The sequence below is a fragment of the Molossus molossus genome, unplaced genomic scaffold (assembly GCF_014108415.1).
Source record: "Molossus molossus isolate mMolMol1 unplaced genomic scaffold, mMolMol1.p scaffold_m16_p_11, whole genome shotgun sequence".
Lineage (NCBI taxonomy): Eukaryota > Metazoa > Chordata > Mammalia > Chiroptera > Molossidae > Molossus > Molossus molossus.
Window position 1 is genome coordinate 21,506,331 of NW_023425346.1, and position 18,284 is coordinate 21,524,614.

Below are 18,284 nucleotides of genomic sequence, written 5' to 3' on the forward strand. Positions count from 1 at the left end.
GAACTTCCATTTGACCCAGCGATCCCGCTTCTAGGAATATATCCCAAGAAGCCTGAAACACCAATCAGGAAGAATATATGTACCCCCATGTTCATAGCAGCACTATTTACAATAGCTAAGATCTGGAAACAGCCCAAGTGTCCATCAGTAGACGAATGGATAAAAAATCAGTGGCACATATACACAATGGAGTACTATGCAGCTGTAAGAAAGAAAGATCTCTTATCCTTTGAGACGACATGGAGGGACTTGGAAAGTATTATCCTAAGTGAAATAGGCTGAGCAGAAAAAGACAAATACCACATGATCTCACTTATATATGGAATATAATGAACATAACAGTCAGAGGAATAGGGTAGACCCAGAAACATGGAAGTAGGGCACAGACTTACATCCCTCAGAGGAGGGGTTGGGGGGGTGGGGTGGGAAGAGATAAACCACAGAACTTATATGCACGTATGCATAACCAATAGACATGGACAACAAAGCTGGGGACGGGGCGGGGGTGGGAGGGGGAGAGGGGTGCCAATGGATAAAAAAGGAGAAACATCTGTAACAAAAAAATAAATTAAAAAAAATTTTTAAAAAGCTACACAATAAATGATCCTATCAGTAGTCACAGGATAAAAAAAAAATCTTTGTAGAATAATATTCTATTTTATCAATTTACAGAAACACAAAATGAACATATGATTCATTATTTGGTGTGTTTTCTTCACAACCATTGATTGATCTGACTCTAGGTATTATATACACTACCAATTCATTTAGTTCATCTCTCCCCCAAAACGAATAAACTTGTAATTAAAGTTTAAATTTTTAATAAGTGCACCTAGATATAAATTGAAAAATAACAGATGAATATTAGTCACTTTTAAGGACACAAAATGTTTATATAAATCTTTAAGGACAAAAATTTCAGTTAAGTAAAATTGCAAATGTATGCCTCTTTTCAAGCAAGTTTAAGACATTGATTACAAATAATTTATAGAAATCCTAGCAGGGATATGCATAGTACAGATACATGGTGCTGGATATTTTTGCATCCAATTCAAACACAAAATTGGTTTTCCTTTTTGGCAGTTTTCTGAAACATGCATTATAGCTTTGTTTAGTTAAACCAGTTACGACACTTCAGGCTCTGAAATGTTAATATCCTGCACCCAGCTTCTACGTGTGTTGATTTTGCTTCTTTGGTGGAACAAATTTCAATCCATTTTATATAGAAAACTAAGATGAGCAGACATTCAGGTAATGTATATGTTAATTAAAGCACAATGTTCCCTGGGAGTTGGTGAGCAAAGACCCTATTATTGTATGTATTTTAAGGAAGTCATTTAGTCATATAAAATTCAGGAGCAATGGGTCAGAATGATATATTGCTACATGCTATAAAGTGATGCCATAACAATATATTTAAAAACTAAAGAAAGTCATGCTTTTAAAAATAAATTTGGATGTTTCAATGCAACAGAACTGTGGTTTCCATCAAACATTGTATAATCCTGAGGGTCACCAAGATCCTATAACTGCTTCACCTGACAGATTTTCTTCATAACTATGAACATCCATTGGTTGATGGGTTTACATTACCATAAATGATTCATTTCGTTTTGTTTTTTCATTTGAGCTGAAAATTATCATCAGACTCTTTCACATTAGTTCACTAGTAAACCACTAGCTTGCAGCTCAAGAGACAAAACCCCGTGTGACCCTCTGCTGCTAAACTTTCATGTCAGCCCAATACACATATTAAACAATGACTGTCTCATAAAAACAAGGCATCAAAAAATCCCCCAGGCTTCAGGCAGTCATTCCAGAACTTGCTCACTAACTTCCAACTTGTCTTTCTTTTGGTCATTGCATCCAGTTCCCAAATTCTATGAATTTTTCAATTATTGTTCATTCTGGTTCTATTGTTGGTACCTGTCCCCCAGATAGCCATAGATCTTCCTGGGTTGTCTACGAACTCCCTCTCCTTCAGACCAGCATGACCTTGCTTGTTCTTCCATAGCATGCAGTCAATGCATTCACGACTTTCTTTGAAAAGTAAACCTCTGACAAGCATGTGTTTCCATGCATAGATAAAACATGACCACACTTGAAAGTGAATTACAAAGACAAAATTGCATATACAGTTGGACATTTTGAGGAAAAAAAAAAAGTAAACTAGAGAATCAACAAGACCAAAGCTTGGGTTTTTAAAAAATACTACAAAATAAATAATCAAGACTAATCAAGAGAAAAGGAGATTTACAAATAGAGAAGATCTAGAATGAAAAGAGGGGCATACTGCATGAGATAGTGCATGAAAAGTAATGGGGATAACGTGATCCACTTCCCCAAAACTAAAATTTGCAGCTTACATAATTTACAGTTTTCCCAGAAAAACTAAAACTTAAGAAAATGAAAAACCTGGACAGATTTGTTAATATTGAAGAGACAGTTAAGAACTGGCACAGATGGTTTTTCTGGTAAGTTAGAGCAAACACTCAAAAAGTAATTCCAAATATTGATCATAAACGTTTACATGGCGACGCTTTCCAACATATTTAGCAAGGCTAGCATAGCACTGATGCCAAAACAACAAAGGACTGCACGAGTTGTGAAAATCACTAGCCAATGTTATTAAGTCTAATTCAAAAGAAAATGTTAAGAAATTTAATCTAGCAAAAGGCATCATGACATTTGGAGATTCATCAAAAAATTATAAGGTTGGTTGATTATCTAATGATAAGCCAAAGTATTAAAGCAGGAAACTATCAGGATCATCTCAATAAATATGGAAAGATAATTTGATAAAAGCAATTCATGATCAAAATCTTAATTGGAAGAATAGAAGAAAAATACTAACTTGATAATAGTAGTTCGCCTCCAAAATGGCCTCCAGTGATCCTTACCTCCTGCTATTCATTCACTCTATGTAATTCCTTCTCACTCTGTATTGGGCTGATCTGTGAGCTCAGTGAGATAAGGTGGAAATAACAGTGTGTGATTTTGACCGCTGTTATAAAAATATGTTGTCATCTGCCTTGCTGTCTCTTGGGCTGATCATGCTAAGGGAGTCAGCTGCTATGTTGTGAGCAGACTCCAGCAATCTTAAAGAGACGCCCATGAAGAAAGGGTCTGAAGCTTCTATCCCAATGAGAAACCTGATAAAATGTTTTTATACAAACTCATAGAATTATTAACACACAATAATAAAATGTTGAAATACTTATGTTAAATAAAAAATAAAACAAGGAACCCTACTATCACCATTTGTAATATTCTCTGGTAAGAAGCTTTACCCAGCTCAATAAGATGGGGAGAACATTTCCTGTTGGAGCCTCTGGTCTGAGAGCAGCTAGCCTTCTCCTTCCTCCACGATGGTGTGTGCTCATTCACTGATATCCACAAATGGGTTCAACTGGCAAAAATGTCACTTTGGTTTGGCCAATGTGGCTCAGTGGTTGAGTGTTGACCCATGCACCAAGAGTTCGCTGGTTCGATTCCCGGTCAGGAACGTATGTCCAGGTTGTGGGCCCAGTGGGGGGCATGCAGGTGGCCAGTCGATGTTCTCTCTAATCCATGTTTCTATCTCTCTCTCCCTCTCATTTCCTCTCTCTAAAATGAATAAAGGAAAAACAAAAAAAAACAACAAAAAAAACCTCCTTGATTTCTTTTAAACAAATGTCACTTTGCCTGCTGTGTTCGAGGCCCCCATTTGACCAGCTATTGCAAACTTTGTTCACACCAGTTTGTACAAAAACAACAGACAGCCCTATATGTCAGTGAGTTACATGTCAGCAATCAGAGCCGAGTCCTGGGGTCCTGGCAGAGTTGTGGCTTAAATTCCCAGAGTTTGAGATGGTGGCTACTCACAGTTCTGGACAAGGTGTTTCTGGAAATATGTGCTGTGGGGGCCACATGCTTTCACCAACACAAACCTGGCACTGTTGGCAGCACAGCATGCACACCACACAGAAGCGGTATGCCATCTGCTCTGCACTGGCTGCCTGGGGCTTACCAGCGCTGGTTATATCTAAAGGTCATTGTGTTGAGGACGTTCCTGAACTTCCTTTTGTGGCTGAAGACAAAACTAAAAAGTATGAAAAGATCACAAAGGCTGTCTACTTCTTAAGAAAGTTAAGGCCAGATGTATGAAAAAGTTCAGTGCCACTCTGCTAATGAGAGCTGGCAAAGGCAAAATGGGAAGCTGTCATTATATCCAGTGCAGGTGTCCCTGCATCCTCGATAATGAAGACAACAGCAGCAAACTAAACATTTTGAAACTTACTCCTAGGGGGCATGTGGGACATCACTGCACTAGGACTAGATGTGCCCTTCGCAAGTTAGGTGATCTGTATGACCCTTGGCATTAAGCTACCTCTCTCACAGCAGCTACAATTTGCCCACGTGCAAGATGCTTGGTTCAGACCTTAGCAGAATTTGAAAAGCCGAGAAATCTAAAGAGTCCTCCAAGCACCATGCAACAAGATTAATTGCAGAGTCCTAAAAAAGAATTCACTGAAAAACCTGAGAATCACGTTGAAGCTAAACCCATATGCAAAGACAACATGTCATAACACTGTTCTTTGCCTGGTCAACAATCACAAACCCCAGGTGGATAAGGGAACAGCATCACGGGGTTCCATGCAACAAGCTCACTGCAGTGAAGAAAGGGAAGAAGGATGTTGTATAATCAGAAGCCTTTGGTGGAAGTACAGACTGCAGCTACTAAGGAACCAGCAGCTGAAAAGAAGCCAGCAGAAAAGAAACCCACCAACAACGAAAGAAGCCTGTTGCGTAAACATAAATGTGTTTATTCCATAAAGATTAAATTATGTTAGACAACTTATTTTAACAAAGACCTGATCAAAGAATCAGTGAAAAAGAAAAACACATGAAAAGATGGGGGAGGAGGGATTATAGAGATTGTGAAAGGGAAAAACACATTATTTACAGGTGAAATGTTGTCTCAATAAACAATACAAAATAATTTACAAACTATTAAAATTAATAAGAGAATTAGTAAGTCAGTCAGATAGGAAATTAAAATGTTGATGCCTATTGCAATTCTTTATATCAAAAATAGCAAACCTACCAAATTCATAGGAAAATATCAGATTTCTGATTAACAAAAGTGGGGGTTGGGAGAATCAGATGAAGGTCAAAGGTACAAACTTCCAGCTATAAGGTTAGTGCAATATGATGATTATAGTTAACACTGCTGTATAGTATATTTAAAAGTTGCTAAGAGAGTAATCCTAAAAGTTCTCATCAGAGGAAAATAAAATGTTTTGTATCTGCATGAGATATTGGATGTTACCAAACTTATTGTGGTAATCATTTTGCAATATATGTAAGTCATTATGCTGTATGTCAATTATATCGCAATAAAACAAAGCAATCTTTGAAAAAGAAATGCATTGGCAAGTGCATGCCAGCTGCCAAAGAATTCTTTTCTTACGGCTCCATGGCTTCTTGCCCCAGAATGTGCACCCAGAGGGGCTAAGTAATGCGAGTCGGAGATCTCTCATACGAAGGCAACAAGGGCTCACAGCCACACACTGCACAGGGGACGACCGTGGGCCAGTGCCTGCACAACCCCACATAACCAGGTTGCTGAGCCAGGGTGGAGACAGGCTGGGCAGTTGCCCCACTGCTCACTCTAGGAGACAGATGCACCAACACCATAGGGCCACAAACCACCAGGGTCAGAGATGTCTCTTCAACCTGTCTCATACCTCTCCCACAAAGCTCCTGATGATATATCTTGGGGGTGGCTGGGTCCCTCCCAGGTCAAGTCTGTCTTTTCAGCTTCAATAAAAAGAGCAGGGTGGGAGGCAGGCACATGCATTATGCCCATTCTGTAGGCAGAGCCATGGATGGGCAGCCCCGCGGGGGCCTTAAAGGGAAAGGCCCTGGAAGCAGCAAAAATAGGACCAGATAAAGCTACAAGTGGGAGGGTGGCAAGGAGGCAAGCTCTCCCCACACATGACCCAGCCCAGAGCCTGCAGGGAGCTGGAGAGGCCCTGGGCACTGAGACTTCATCATCAGAAAAATCGGGAGCCAATGATGGTCAGAAATGATGGTGGAGGATGCTACAATGGAATTGAGTTCCTTGTTTTTAATAAAAATGATAAGATCCTACATAGAAAAGACCAAGTTTCTGTACTTAAAAACAGCAGCTCAAATTATGCACCGTTGTCAAAAAATTTTCAGGGACAGGGTGGTAACCACAGTATTTTGACCCATAGGGATCTGTGATGGCTGTTAACTGATCACAAGCTCCCTAGAAATGAAAATAGATTGCAAGTTTATTACGGCACTGTTATATACACAGGACAAAAATCCTAGGTCTGGTGCAAAGATGTGACTCACCAAAACAGAGAATGTTGGGCTCTTAAACAATACTGAGACCTAAGTAAGCTAGTTTATGGACCTACTGTCCCTTCGTAGGAAAGGAAACAGTACAATGCAGTACACAATACTGCCCCCAAAATACCTGTGGCCATTTCCCATTATCTTTGTGCTGTACAAAAATGGAAACACACAGACCTTCTGGACATAAGTAGGTATGAGCTATTCACCAATACTAATGCCTAGGTACTGAAAACTTCAGTATGTTTCAGAAGTCAAAGAGGGGATTTGTGGAGTCAGGTGATAGATAAACCGCTTACTCTAATCCATCTCATAATTAGTCCAAAGAAAGCTCACATATCCTGTGATTATTTACCTTACCCAAGAATTAAGACTTGGCACAGATAAAGTAAATAAAGAGAACAGTGCTTTTTAAACCATATCATACACCAGAGTCATCTGGAAAATCTCTTAAAACAGATTGTTGAGCAACACTCCCAAACCTCAGCCTTACTAGATCTCTGATAGAACCCACCAATTTGCATGTGTAAGTTTCTAAGTGGTAATGATGTCTTTAGTCCGAAGATTATAATTTGAGAACCCTACCCTAACCAAGTGGGTGTTCTAGATCAGTGGTTCTCAAAATATGGTCTAATTCATAGAATGAAGCCTTTCATTTCCTTTTTTCGTCTGAACAATGCAAAAGCCAGATGTCTTCTAGTAAACATCAGCACAAACTCAGTGATGTCAATTATAGCTAGAAGCCATTTGTCTTAACACATCAGGGACAACAGTATACTAGTATGATCTTATCATCAGACTATATTAACCCTCCTTCTTTCTGTCTTTAATATGGAGTTTGATTTTTCTTATAGCTCACAAAAGATTAACATTTTGCTCATTGTACCTACTGAGTAGGAAGTAACCCATGTGCCAGAGGGTAGGCAATAAATACCCATGAACATGCAGAGGCCAGCCACATCAGGGTTTCTGCATCTACTGATTCGTAGCATGTTTTATAAAGTAAAAGAGGAACTTCTAGTCTTTGCCCTGCTCACCAGGGAAGAAACAGACCCAGCGGTAATGACATTCTGGATTTGGGGTTGATCACAATGTATTCAGGCAAGCTGTTTCAAGATGTTTTCTGGGTTAACTGAAAGCCCCTGAATTAAGAGGGGGCCTTGAAGCAAGTCTCTTCAGCAAGTGCAGCCCTCAGTACAAGCTGTCCATCATTTGGGAATTATGACCCATAGACACATTCTTTGGGACATATCTGTGAGGGGATGCTGAGTGAAATGTCCAATAAGCTCTCACAGAAGAACCATAGTACATACCCTGAGGTCTTTGGAGTGGGGTCACTTACTCTCTGCCCTCTTTGACGACTACACTCCATTTGAAAAGCAGCCCCTGGCTTGCTACTGGGCACTAGGAGAAACAGAATACATTGATTATGGGGCACCAAGTATCTCTACAATCTAAATTTTCTGTTATGTGCTTTTTATCTAATTTGCCAAATTATAAAATTGGAACTTTTTAGCAGCCATTGAATTACAAAGTGGAAATAACATGCAGTCCATACTAGCAGATGCAGAATGCATGGGTAAACTACACAAAGTGGTCCCGATTTCAGTGCCTACTCTCGCTCCTTCACTGTCTCTTCCTCATCCTACTTACAGCCTCATGGAAAGATCAATTAATGAAAAAGGGAAAACAAAAAATCTGGATCGTGAATGAACAGGCACAGTGCTCTATAAGCAGGAGAAATGGAGAAAAAGAAAAGATAGTGACTAATAGAGTATCTTCCCAGTGGGTTGGATGTTCACTTTACATAAGATAGAGATGGCCCATGATAATGATTGACACCAATTCACAAGTGATGCTACATGCTGGCTGGAAAGTTAAGGACTTTAAAATAATAAAATTAGGATGGTGGTGACAATATTTGAAAGTGAAGTTGATGACTATTTTGGCACAGAGTGTAATGATATTCACGATCTACATAAATGGCTAGTAGAGGATATACAGTATACACAACATAAGACACTCAGTAACGAGATGCACAAGATCTATTTTTTGATGTCAGTCTGATTTTTGTTCCCAGGCACTATGGTGTTTGCTAAATGGGTTCATGTACAGTGAGGCCCTGATTATAGTCATGGAGGTTATACACAGCTCAATAGCCTGTTTCTTCCATCACCAAAGCTTAAGTACATATCATTATTGTTGAGTACAAACCCTGATAATAAGAGAAACCAATTTCCAAGGAAACAAGCTAGCCACCAGATGGCTGATTGATTATATTGGACCCTTCATCATAGAGAGAACAGGAAGTTGATTTCACAGAGATGGAAATATATTCTTGGGTCAGATTTCTATTCCATTCCTTTACCAACACCTCTCTTGTGGGTTAATAGATTATATTATCATTTGTTAGGTATTTCACACAAAATCACCTTGAGCCAGTAAACACATTTTATGACACATGAAGTATGAAAATAAGCTCACTAAATTCAGCATTCCTACCACATGTTCCCATAACCAATAAGAAGCTGGCTGGATTGAAGGGTGAAATTACCTATGGATGGCAACATTTAGGAGACTGACTTCAAGGTCAGAAGGGGCACTCTAAGGGATGCAGTAGGCCCCTTTAAGTTGTCTTGAACTAGCAATGTTCTCCCTCATGAATATTCTAAAATCAAAGTGTAAGAGGATGCCTTAGTCTGTTCTGGTTACTAGAGCACAATACCTTAGATTGCATGGCCTATAAACAACAGGAATTTATTTCTTATGGTTTGGGGAAGCATAAGAATTTACAGTGCTGGCAAGTCCAAGATAGAGGCACTAGTAGATACAGTGTCTGGTTAGGGCCCATTTCCCAAAGAGCTGTCTTTTTGCTTTAACCTCAACAATACAGGATTAGAGGAGAGCAATCTCTTGTACCTCTTTTTTAAGGGCACTAATCCCACACATGAGGGTGCCACATTCATGATCTAACCACTTCCCAAAGCCCCTGTCTCCAACTCCCTCACATTGCATATTAGGTTTCAATATTTGACATTTGAGGAGCACACAAACATTCAGCTCATTGCCGAGTAGGAGTGATTCCTCTTAGAATTTCACCAAACTACCCAAAAAAGTTGCATCTATTCATAGCAGCTTGGGATTAGTGTGGTGTAAGGTCTTGGGGCCCTCAAATTCTTTACCCAATCTATTATTGCTTAAAATGTGGGTTGTTTCTAGCTATGTGCTTTAAAAAATTAAACTTTAATGAATATTCTTATGTAAGTCATGCATAGTCACATATGAAGAATTACTGGTTCACATGATCAAAGCTTGGTTAACTTTATTAGAGAATAACAGACAGTTTTCCAAAGTGGTTGTACAATTTTAGATTCAAGGCACAAGTTTCAGTTGCACATCCTAACAAATCCTTGGAGATTTTAGCAGATCTGGTAGGTGTAGTGAATTTCTGTTATGCTTTTGTTTTAACTTTACAATCACATTTTGGATGTAATCTGCATTCATCATGTCCTTCAGAACCTTTTCAATGTTTATTGGTCATATATAAATAAAGTAGCCCATTTTTTAATTGGGTTTTTGTCTTCCTTTTGTTGAGTTGTATGAGTACTCTATATATTTTGGAAATTAACAACTCAACAAAAGGAAGACAAAGAACCCAATTAAAGAATGGGCAGAGGAGCTGAACAGACACCTCTCCAAACAGGACATACAAATGGCCAAGAGACATATGAAGAAATGCTCAACATCACTAATCATCAGAGAGATGCAAATTAAAACAACAATGAGGTATCACCTCACACCTGTCAGAATGGCCGCCATCAACAAATCATCAAACAACAAGTGTTGGCGAGGGTGTGGAGAAAAGGGGACTCTAATACACTGCTGGTGGGAATGCAGACTGGTGCAGCCGCTATGGAAAACAATATGGTGCTACCTCAAAAAATTAAAAATTGAACTGCCATTTGACCCAGTGATCCCACTTCTAGAAATATACCCTAAGAAGCCTGAAACACCAATCAGGAAGAATATATGTACCCCCATGTTCATAGCAGCACTATTTACAATAGCTAAGATCTGGAAACAGCCCAAGTGTCCATCAGTAGATGAATGGATAACAAAGCTGTGGTACATATACACAATGGAGTACTATGCATCTGTAAGAAAGAAAGATCTCTTATCCTTTGAGACGACATGGAGGGATCTGGAAAGTATTATCCTAAGTGAAACAAGCCAAGCAGAAAAAGACAAATACCACATGATCTCACTTACTTATGGAATATAATGAACATAACAGTCTGAGGAATAGGGTAGACCCAGAAACATGGAAGTAGGGTACAGACGGAAAAACCCTCAGAAGAGGTGGTGGTGGGGGGAGGAAAGAGATAAACCACAGAACTTATATGCATGTATGCATAACCAATGAACATGGGCAACAAAGCTGGGGACGGGGCAAGGGGAATGGGGAGGAGGGTATCAATGGGGTAAAATAGGAGAAACATCTGTAACAAAAATAAAATTTAAAATAAAATAAAAATTTTAAAAAAAGAAATAAAGTAGCCATTATTATAAATTTGTAGGATTTTTTAATTTTTGATTTGAAGATTTTTTTAATATGTTATGAATATAAATCCTTTACTTAATATGTTTTATGAATATACTTTGTGTCTGTGGTTTAACTGTTTTATGCCCTTGCCTTTATCTTTTTGGTATACAGAAGGTTTTTATTTTAAGTCCAATTTTCAAAATTTTTTATGGTTAATACTTTTTCTGTCATAATTAACAAATATTTTCCTTCAATAGAAGTTTTGTTTAGTTTTAGAAGCTTTAAAAATATTAACTTTGACATGCATCTTTATAATGCTGTTTGCATGATTTTTGGTGCAAGGGTTATGTTTGGGAAGCATCGATGGTAGTTAATCGTGTGAATATCCAATTTCTCCAGCAATATTTGTTGTAATGATTAATTTTATGTATCAACTTTACTAGGCTAAGAGAGACCCAAATAGTTGGTTAAACATTATTTTCTGTGTATCTGTGAGGAGGTTCCTAGAAGAGTAAGCATTTGACTCAGTAGCCTGGGTAAGGAGATTCCCTCTCACCAGCGTTGGTGGGCATTATCACATCAACTCAGCTTAAACAGAACAAAAAATTGAAGGAAGAATGACTTCATTCTCTCTCTCCCTTTGTCCCATGAGTTAGGATTTTGATTATCCTTTTAGAAGTTAATAGTTTTTTCTTCTGTGTTCATTCTTTTAAAAAGACAACCCAAGGAATTATTCATTTCAAATATCACCGTAGAATTTCAATTTTTTAGTTTCATCCAGTAATTCCTCTAAATCACTAATTTATAATACTGATTTTCAGCCTACTAATTCCTGCATTTGTGTCATCTGTGGTTCTGCATCCTTTGACTTATTTACTTTGTATTATGAGTCACATTTTCCTGCTACTTTGCATGTCATTAAGTTTTTTTGTACTGCTCTTTAAGTATCAAATAGCAGTAGAGATTCAGTGGATAACAAATTTTTTCAGAAGAGATTTGTTTTGTTTCTTTGTCATACAGTCAGGTGCTTATGTCTTCACTTTAAATGATTTGTGTTCTGCTTTTCACAGTGAAATGGGCCCTGCCCTCCAGCAAGGCTTTGAAGTTTAATTTTTAAAAATTAAGCCATTTATCTCTTCACTGTCCAATTAGCCTTCAATTGTCCAGGACGATTAAGTCACCAAATTTCCTATGTGAAGAATTGGTTAGCAACCACAACAACCAATTTTCAGATATAAAACTCTCAGTTATCTCTTCTTTTCTCCATAAGGTCCTTCTCCCTAAAACTTACTTTTCTACCCAATTATTTCTGTAGACTCAGCAAATGCATTAAGAAATAAAAAATGTTGCTGATTTTTGCTCATCTCTGAAAAGGCTAACATCTCTAAATTTTTTAGACCTTTTTTTTTCCCCTGTAGCTCTTTGATGACTTTTAAAACCATGTAATTTTTAAAGTTTATGTTTTTTTTTTTTTAATGTTACAGAGTGATTGATTTTCCTTTTTGACCATCTACCTATAATTTAACCAAGATCAAACTCCTACATATTTTAATTTTTCTCCCACTCTTTACACATTTTATTTTTTTAAACTAATTTATTTTTGTTACAGATGTTTCCCTTTTTTTCCTTTATTGAATTTTAAAGAAAGAGGAAGGAAGAGGAAGAAAGAGATAGAAACAGCAATGAGAGAACATCTATTGGCCGCCTCCTGCATGCTCCCTACTAGGGTGGGGATCAGGTCCACAACCTGGGCATGTACCCTGACCGGGAATCGAACAGGCGCCTTCTTGGTGCATGGGTCATCACTCAATCACTGAGACATATTAGCTGGGCTCTTTATAAATTTTTACTGCTACTGTATATTAAGAGAAAAGAACAGTATTTTATGTTTCAGAAAAAAATATGACTGAATTGATATAATCTTAGAATAATATGGTAGCTGTTGAAATTAGGCATGGGACTAATGTTTATCACCTTTTTAAAAATTTTAATTTATTGATTGATTTTTTTTAGAGTGTGAGGAAGGGAGATAGATTTGTTGTTCCACATATTTATGCATTTACTGGTTGCTTCTTGTATGTGACCTAACCAAGGATCAAACTCACAACCTTGGCATATGGGGATGATGCTCAAACCAACTTAGCTACCTGGCCAGGGTGGGACTAATGCTTTTCAAGAGAACAAAAGGCAAAAGTAAATTCTGAAGAGGAAAAAGCCTGCAGATTTAACCTTCACATTTTCCTACTATACTCTATCCTCCAGAAATTAATTTATGAATTTCATCAGTGACCTCCCTTATTCATTTTATACCAATTGGGTTCATTCACTAAGCTGGAGGCACTGGTAGAAGTGGAAGAGAGGCATATATATACCTTCTGAGATGCTTGGCATATACTATGTATATCTTGATCCACTGATGGTTCCAAAAGTATATTCATATGTAACCATTAGTTAGGCTGAACACTTAATATTTGTGCACTATACTGTATATAAATTCCAACTCAGTAGAATATACTATTCTACTGAATAGTAAACTAGAGTTCAAAGACAAGATAAAGATGTCCTCTAGTATCATCACCTGTATTCAACATTGTGGAACCATGAAAAGTCCTCCCCATTGTAAATGCAAGAAAATAAATAGATACAGCTTGGGGAAAAAATAAAAACTGATCAAGCCCTGGTAGGGTAGCTCAGTTGGTTAGAGAGTCATCTCAATATGTCAAGGTTGTGGTTTGAGCGATCCTAGATCAGGGCACATACAATAATCAACTAATAAATGCATAAATAAGTGGAACAACAAATCAATGTTTCTCACAAATCAATAAATAAAAATGTAAAGAAATTTCATATTTTACACATAACATCATTTTGTATACAGAAAAAAGTTATTAAAAATAGAATTTAAAATCGAATGTAATAAGGTCTCTATATTTAAAGTAAATATGTAAATAAGTGTATATGTCTATGTAATAACATAAAATTACAAACTCATGTTTTCTTAAAAATTAAACCATTTTTATTAGCATCAAGAACAGTAAAAAGCAAATAAACTAAAAGATATATAAGACACACATAGAAAAATTACAAAATACTTTTGAGAGAAATTAAAGGTGTCCTGCCTAATATTTACAAATGAAAGATGACAGTCATCTCTAAATTGATCTATAAATTAAAGGAAATCCCAGAATATGTTTGTGTGTGTGTATGTGTGTATAAATTCATATGCTGCTTCTTAAATACACATGAGACTGCAAAGGGCCAAGAATAAACAAGACAAATCTGTAGAAGAAAAACAAAGTTGGAGAAATTTTATTACCAGATATCAAAACTTATTATAAAGCTATACCAATTATGTCCATGCAGTGTTGGTGATAGACAGATTAATAAATCAGAAGAATAAAACAGAATGCAGAAAAAGACTGTGCATATATAGTCACTTGATTTATAGCAAAAATGACTCTGTAAAATAGTCTGAAGAAATATCTTTAATAATTAATGCTGAGTCAATAGGATATCCATATAGAAAAATATTTAATCTTGACAAATACCTCACACCATATGAAAAAATCAATTCCAGAAAGACTATAACTTTAAATGTGATAGATAAATCAATAAAAACTTCTGAAAGTTTATGAAAATATGTTAGAATATCTTAAGCTTGGGGTTGGCAAAGATTGCTTATATTAGACATAAAAGCATAAACCATGAAATAAAAGCATTATAGATGACATACATTAAAATTTAAAATATTTATTTATCAAAAAATCAGTACAGAAAGTGAAACAGTAAAGCAAAAAGTACAGTGAATATATATCATATATCCAGAAGATATAAAGGACTATTATGAACCAATAAATGAAAGACAACACAATAAAAAAATAAAAGACCTGAATAAGCAATTTATAAAATAGAATATTCAAGTGACCAACAAATGCTAAATTTTAATAGTCAACACACCGAAATTGAAACCACAATGAGTTATCAGCACCTATTTGTCAAATGGCTAAAATTAAAATAAAATTTAAAAAAATAAGAGAATATAAGAATGTAGCACAATGGAAAACCTCACGTACCACTATTGGAAGTGTAAACTGGTCCTGTAACTTTAGATAAACTTTGTAGCAGTTTCTGCCAAAGTGGTGTCATAGCACATCTCATAACCTATTGACTCCGTTTCTATGTGTGAACCTCTGTACACCAAAAGATATATAAGAATGTTCATAACAGCACTAGTAGTTATAAACCTCAACTAGAAACAACCCAAATGTTTAATTGTGGATTGGATAAATTATGGTCTGTTCATAAAATTAAATATTATACAATAAAAATGATGCAAAGATTTTTATATGCCACAAGAATTAATTTAACAAACATGTAAACAAAAAATGCCAGACACAAAAAAAGTATATACTGTATGGTTCCATGTAAAGTTTCCCTATATATCAAATTATGTGGTATGAATCTGTGATTTATACACTATTCAGTATGTATGATAGGCATCATTAAAAGTGTCCTAAAAAAGATTCAAATATACCTTTTATTTTACAAATATACATCCATGGTTCTGAAAAGATATAACCAAATAAAGCATATAATAGAAATTAAATCATCAGTGCATTACAACATATATACATTGGTGTTATTTGCAGCATTTTTTATAGTCAGAAAAAGAAGGAAATATCCAATAAGGACTTTTTAATAAATAATAACATGAGCACATCATGGAATATTATGCTGCCATTAGGAAGAATTACAGTTATACCATTTGACTTGGATGAAATACTAAGTAAATAAAGCAAGGTGCTAAAAAGTAAAAAAAAAAAAAAAAAGATGTAGAATATTCAATTTTTATAAAAATCACCCACAACTTCTACATATGTAATATAGTTATAGTCATATACATTTTTATATATTATTGTGAGATTATAGAGAAATCTTGAATAATGCTTATGTTCTTGGATAGATGAGGATCGATATGTGTTGAAAGATAATGAGAACAGGGGAATTAGACAAGTTTAAATAAAGAAAAAATACATAGCTAAATTTACTTATTTTTGTTACAGTGAATCAACATGTGTAAAAGTAAGATAAACTATGTAAAATGAAAGTATTTATGACATAAAAGAAAGAAGACCAAAAGAATTACAAATGAAAATTATAGGCCAATATCACTTTGACCATGGACACAAAAATCTTTTTAAAAATATTAGCATATCAAATCCAAACATTTATTTTTAAAAACATATCGTGGGAGGCAGAGTCAAGTGGCAGAGTAGGTCTATCCTGAACATGGATATCTTTCCATGGACATACCCCAATATTTCAATTAAATATAGAACAATCCTTGCTGAGAATGCCTGAAAACTAGCTGAACAGAGTTTCTACAACTAAGCATATAAAGAAGTCACACTGAGACGACTGGAGGAGTAGAGAAGTTGTCTGGCCATAACCCACTTCCCTGGTAAGGCAATTTGCAAATAGGAGGGATATCATGACCAACGTGGTCTCCCCTGAGAAGCGAGCAGTCCAAGTCCTACAATGGGCCACCCAGTCCAGGGGACCTACACCAGGAAGAGGATCCCCCATAACAGCTGGCTTTGAGAACCAGTGGGGCTTACTTTCAAGAGAACCAAAGAGTTACAGAAAAATGAGCCTCTGCTCTTAAAGGGTCTGTGCATAAACTCACTTTGAGATCCAGTGCAGAGGCAGCAGTTTGAAAAACACCTGGATCATACTTGAAGGAATTACATCGATTAATTTCAGGGTGAGTGCAGGGAGTGCAAGGATCAGTGGTAATTTTCTGCTGGGATGGAAATATTGGCAGATTCTATTGTTTCTTTTATTGTGCTCTATTTCCACATGGCTGGTCTAGTACAGGTGGGTGCTTATTCTAACACATTCAATTAACCTGGCTAACACTGTTTATCCCACCCTAGCATTCCCTTGAGGTCTTGCCCAGCCCAATCTACTCACCCAGCCGGAGTGCTTCCCAAATGGCTCTAGCACCAGCATATGCAATAGCCAGCCTTTGCTAGCATCATAGAACCACCAAGCAGCTCCAGAACTGGTACACATGTGGGATAGCCTCATATTGCACCAGAGTGCCCCTCCCTCCCAAGTGGCTTCAACCCCAGCACACATGGTGGCAGGCCTAGGCTTGCACTGGAGCCACTCCCAAGCTGCTCTAGAAATTGCACATGCAGGGATGAGCCTCCGCCTGAATTGTAGCCTCCTCATCCAAGTGGTTCCACAACTGACACACCCACATATGGGTTCAGCTAGTACCGTAGCACTCTAAAGCATCCCCCAATCGACATACCAGACTGTCCATGGTAATCATGGCCAGTCTTCACAGCTAGTTAGTCTAAGGGTCAACACCACCCACCAATACACCCACAACAATGGCAGGAAGGAGCCCACAATTCATACAGTACATGCCTCTGAGCATCTGGCTCTAGTAATGGGGGAATTGCATCACTGGAGTCCACAGGACAACTTCTATATAGGCCATCTTTTAGGACTGGGAAACATAGCTTATCTACCTAATGCACAGGAACAAATACAAAAAGACAGGAAATAAATAGACTGAGGAATATGTTTCAAATGAAAAAACAAGACAATATTCCAGAAAAACAACAAATAAAATAAAGATAAGAAATCTACCAGATAAAGAGTTCAAAGCAATGGTTATAAAGATGTTCAACGAAAATGGGAGAAGGATATATAAACTCAGTGAGAACTTTAAAAGAGATAGAAAATATAAAGAAGATACAATGAGACCTGAAGAGTACAGTAACATAAAAAAATACACTAGAGGGAATAAATATCAGATTAGATGATAAAGAAAAACAAATTGACAAACTGGAAGATAAACTAGTAAAAATAAAAAACTAATTGGAACATAAAATAGAAAAAAATAAAAGAATCATGGAAGGAATATCTGACTTAACATCAAGTGTACCAACATTCACATTATAGGAGTCCCCGAAGGAAAAGAGATAGAAAGGGACAGAAAAATCTATTTGAATAAATAATGATGAAGGAAAAAAGATCCACATCCAGAAAGCACAGAGAGTCCCATAGAAGATAAACTCAGAGACTTACACTAAGATACATCATAATTAAAATGCCAAATGTTAAAAATAAAGAAGGAATTTTAAAAGCAGCTAATTAAAAAAAAAAAAAAAAAACTCGTAGGATTATCAGCTAATTTTTCAGCAAAAATTGTTGCTGGTAATAAATACAAACCTACCTAAAATTACCTTAAATGTAAATGGATTAAGTATTCAAATAAAAAGATATGGGATAGCTAAGTGGATATATATATATATACACACATACATATACATACATACATACACACACACACAGGACC

At 36.6% G+C, this 18,284-nt stretch overlaps 1 pseudogene; it reads left to right on the top strand.

Moving 5' to 3' along the window:
* The first annotated feature begins 3,671 nt into the window (after positions 1–3,671).
* Positions 3,672–4,832, top strand: LOC118625585 (annotated as a pseudogene).
* Positions 4,833–18,284: the final 13,452 nt, after the last annotated feature.